Source organism: Trematomus bernacchii, unplaced genomic scaffold (assembly GCF_902827165.1).
Source record: "Trematomus bernacchii unplaced genomic scaffold, fTreBer1.1, whole genome shotgun sequence".
Lineage (NCBI taxonomy): Eukaryota > Metazoa > Chordata > Actinopteri > Perciformes > Nototheniidae > Trematomus > Trematomus bernacchii.
Window position 1 is genome coordinate 1 of NW_022987471.1, and position 5,000 is coordinate 5,000.

Genomic DNA, 5,000 nt, shown 5'->3' on the forward strand with positions numbered 1-5,000 from the left:
GGCAACGAGCGCGAGACGGGTAAAGTTTAACCACACCTCGGAGCGCGTTCTCTCCGCCATCTCCTCCGTGTGTGTGTGTTGCTGCATGTAGCAGCTGTGTGTGTGTTGCTGCATGTAGCAGCTGTGTGTGTGTAAACTGCCCCGCCCCCTCGCAAGCAGGCGGGGGAGAGAGATCTCTCGTCTGGATTGGAGAGATCGAAAATACTAAAAATGACGCATTTTGCAGTCTTCTTGCGTATTAGAAACGGAGTTGGCGACACTAAAACTGCAATATAATGTTTGTGTAGCAATAATACACATGACATATTTTTTAGATGTCTCTAGTACCGATAAAAAGACCGATAACGTCGGAGCTTAACGGTACCACGGTCTTTAATAATTCAGCCCCAGGGCCCGTTTAATACCGGGGCTCGGTACCCATCCCTAGCAGTGAGACAGGTACCTGCAGCAGTGAGACAGATACCTGCTGCAGGTGAGACAGCAGTGAGACAGGTAGCTGCAGCAGTGATACAGATACCTGCTGCAGGTGAGACAGCAGTGAGACAGGTAGTGCAGCACTGAGACAGGTACCTGCAGCAGGTGAGACAGCAGTGAGACAGGTACCTGCAGCAGTGAGACAGATACCTGCTGCAGGTGAGACAGCAGTGAGACAGGTAGCTGCAGCAGTGATACAGATACCTGCTGCAGGTGAAACAGCAGTGAGACAGGTAGCTGCAGCAGTGAGACAGGTACCTGAAGCAGCTGAGACAGCAGTGAGACAGGTACCTGCAGCAGTGATACAGGTACCTGCAGCAGGTGAGACAGCAGTGAGACAGATACCTGCAGCAGTGAGACAGGTACCTGCAGCAGGTGAGACAGCAGTGAGACAGGTAGCTGCAGCAGTGAGACAGGTACTGCAGCACTGAGACAGGTACCTGAAGCAGCTGAGACAGCAGTGAGACAGGTACCTGCAGCAGTGAGACAGGTACCTGAAGCAGCTGAGACAGCAGTGAGACAGGTACCTGCAGCAGTGAGACAGATACCTGCTGCAGGTGAGACAGCAGTGAGACAGGTACCTGCAGCAGTGAGACAGGTACCTGCAGCAGGTGAGACAGCAGTGAGACAGGTACCTGCAGCAGTGAGACAGGTACCTGCAGCAGGTGAGACAGCAGTGAGACAGGTACCTGCAGCAGTGAGACAGGTACCTGCAGCAGGTGAGACAGCAGTGAGACAGGTACCTGCAGCAGGTGAGACAGCAGTGAGACAGGTACCTGCAGCAGTGAGACAGGTACCTGCTGCAGGTGAGACAGCAGTGAGACAGGTACCTGCAGCAGGTGAGACAGCAGTGAGACAGGTACCTGCAGAAGGTGAGACAGCAGTGAGACAGGTACCTGCTGCAGGTGAGACAGCAGTGAGACAGGTACCTGCAGCAGGTGAGACAGCAGTGAGACAGGTACCTGCAGAAGGTGAGACAGTGGGTATTTCCTGGCCTCAGTGAACAGCTGCTGTTTGATGCTGAGCAGAGGAGTCTCTCTGAGGCACTCCAGACTCACCATCATCCCTAAACATGAGTCAGCACAGAGACATGAGTCAGCACAGAGATACAAGTCGGCACAGAGACATGAGTCAGCATTATGAGTCAGCACAAAGACATGAGTCATCACAGAGATACAAGTCGGCACAGAGACATGAGTCATCACAGAGATACAAGTCGGCACAGAGACATGAGTCAGCACAAAGACATGAGTCATCACAGAGATACAAGTCGGCACAGAGACATGAGTCATCACAGAGATACAAGTCGGCACAGAGACATGAGTCAGCACAAAGACATGAGTCATCACAGAGATACAAGTCGGCACAGAGACATGAGTCAGCATTATGAGTCAGCACAAAGACATGAGTCAGCACAGAGACATGAGTCAGCACAGAGACATGAGTCAGCACAGAGACGTGAGTCAGCACAGAGACATGAGTCAGCATTATGAGTCAGCACAAAGACATGAGTCAGCACAGAGACATGAGTCAGCACAGAGACATGAGTCAGCACAGAGACATGAGTCAGCACAGAGACATGAGTCAGCATTATGAGTCAGCACAAAGACATGAGTCAGCACAAAGACATGAGTCAGCACAGAGACATGAGTCAGCACAGAGACATGAGTCAGCACAGAGACATGAGTCAGCACAGAGACATGAGTCAGCACAGAGACATGAGTCAGCATTATGAGTCAGCACAAAGACATGAGTCAGCACAGAGACATGAGTCAGCACAGAGACATGAGTCAGCACAGAGACATGAGTCAGCACAGAGACATGAGTCAGCATTATGAGTCAGCACAAATACATGAGTCAGCACAAAGACATGAGTCAGCACAGAGACATGAGTCAGCACAGAGACATGAGTCAGCATTATGAGTCAGCACAAAGACATGAGTCAGCACAGAGACATGAGTCATCACAGAGACATGAGTCAGCACAGAGACATGAGTCAGCATTATGAGTCAGCACAAATACATGAGTCATCACAGAGATACAAGTCGGCACAGAGACATGAGTCAGCACAGAGACATGAGTCAGCATTATGAGTCAGCACAAAGACATGAGTCAGCACAGAGATATGAGTCATCACAGAGACATGAGTCATCACAGAGACATGAGTCATCACAGAGACATGAGTCATCACAGAGACATGAGTCAGCACAGAGACATGAGTCAGCATTATGAGTCAGCACAAAGACATGAGTCATCACAGAGACATGAGTCAGCACAGAGACATGAGTCAGCATTATGAGTCAGCACAAATACATGAGTCATCACAGAGACATGAGTCAGCATTATGAGTCAGCACAAAGACATGAGTCATCACAGAGACATGAGTCAGCACAAAGACATGAGTCATCACAGAGACATGAGTCAGCACAGAGATATGAGTCATCACAGAGACATGAGTCAGCATTATGAGTCAGCACAAATACATGAGTCAGCACAGAGACATGAGTCAGCACAGAGACATGAGTCAGCATTATGAGTCAGCACAAATACATGAGTCAGCACAGAGATATGAGTCATCACAGAGACATGAGTCATCACAAAGACATGAGTCAGCATTATGAGTCAGCACAAATACAATAGTCATCACAGAGACATGAGTCATCACAGAGACAAGAGTCATCGCGGAGACATGAGTCATCACAGAGACATGAGTCATCACAGAGACATGAGTCAGCACAGAGACATGAGTCATCACAGAGACATGAGTCATCACAGAGACATGAGTCATCACAGAGACATGAGTCAGCACAGAGACATGAGTCATCACAGAGACATGAGTCATCACAGAGACATGAGTCAGCACAGAGATATGAGTCATCACAGAGACATGAGTCATCACAGAGACATGAGTCATCACAGAGACATGAGTCAGCACAGAGACATGAGTCATCACAGAGACATGAGTCATCACAGAGACATGAGTCAGCACAGAGATATGAGTCATCACAGAGACATGAGTCAGCACAGAGACATGAGTCAGCATTATGAGTCAGCACAAATACAAGAGTCATCACAGAGACATGAGTCATCACAGAGACAAGAGTCATCACGGAGACATGAGTCATCACAGAGACATGAGTCATCACAGAGACATGAGTCAGCACAGAGATATGAGTCATCACAGAGACATGAGTCATCACAGAGACATGAGTCATCACAGAGACATGAGTCATCACAGAGACATGAGTCAGCACAGAGATATGAGTCATCACAGAGACATGAGTCATCACAGAGACATGAGTCATCACAGAGACATGAGTCAGCACAGAGACATGAGTCATCACAGAGACATGAGTCATCACAGAGACATGAGTCAGCACAGAGATATGAGTCATCACAGAGACATGAGTCATCACAGAGACATGAGTCATCACAGAGACATGAGTCAGCACGGAGACATGAGTCATCACGGAGACATGAGTCATCACGGAGACATGAGTCAGCACAGAGACATGAGTCATCACAGAGACATGAGTCAGCACAGAGACATGAGTCATCACAGAGACATGAGTCAGCACAGAGACAAGAGTCATCACGGAGACATGAGTCATCACAGAGACATGAGTCAGCACAGAGACATGAGTCATCACAGATACATGAGTCATCACAGAGACATGAGTCAGCACAGAGATATGAGTCATCACAGAGACATGAGTCAGCACAGAGACATGAGTCAGCACAGAGACATGAGTCAGCACAGAGACATGAGTCATCACGGAGACATGAGTCATCACGGAGACATGAGTCAGCACGGAGACATGAGTCAGCACAGAGACAAGAGTCATCACAGAGACATGAGTCAGCACAGAGACAAGAGTCATCACAGAGACATGAGTCAGCACAGAGACAAGAGTCATCACAGAGACATGAGTCAGCACAGAGACATGAGTCAGCACAGAGACAAGAGTCATCACAGAGACATGAGTCAGCACGGAGACATGAGTCAGCACAGAGACAAGAGTCATCACAGAGACATGAGTCAGCACAGAGACAAGAGTCATCACAGAGACATGAGTCATCACAGAGACATGAGTCATCACGGAGACATGAGTCAGCACAGAGACATGAGTCAGCACAGAGACATGAGTCAGCATTATGATTCAGCATTTTGAATAATGAGTCAGTGTTACCGTTGGGCAGGCAGCAGTCCACCTGGATGCGGGGGGGCATCAGGTGGAGCCCCCACAGCTCCCCTGACGACGGCCTGGGCACCATGGCAACCAATCAGGACAGGGCTACCTACAGACAGACAGGTGAGACACAGACAGGTGAGAGACAGACAGAGAGACACAGACAGGTGAGAGACAGACAGAGAGACACAGACAGGTGAGACAGACAGGTGAGACACAGACAGGTGAGACACAGACAGGTGAGACAGACAGGTGAGACACAGACAGGTGAGAGACAGACAGAGAGACACAGACAGGTGAGACAGACAGGTGAGACACAGACAGGTGAGACAGACA

The 5,000-nt window shown here is 49.1% G+C and overlaps 1 long non-coding RNA gene across 1 annotated transcript in view; it reads right to left on the reverse strand.

The window, feature by feature from the left end:
• Window positions 1–1,462: 1,462 nt before the first annotated feature.
• Window positions 1,463–5,000, reverse strand: part of LOC117494146 — a 6,057-nt gene continuing 2,519 nt past the window's right edge. The window contains exons 2-3 of the long non-coding RNA XR_004557054.1: window positions 4,665–4,773; window positions 1,463–1,540 (exon numbers count right to left, since the gene is read on the reverse strand). This is a non-coding gene — a long non-coding RNA (uncharacterized LOC117494146). The remainder of the gene's footprint in view (window positions 1,541–4,664; window positions 4,774–5,000) is intronic.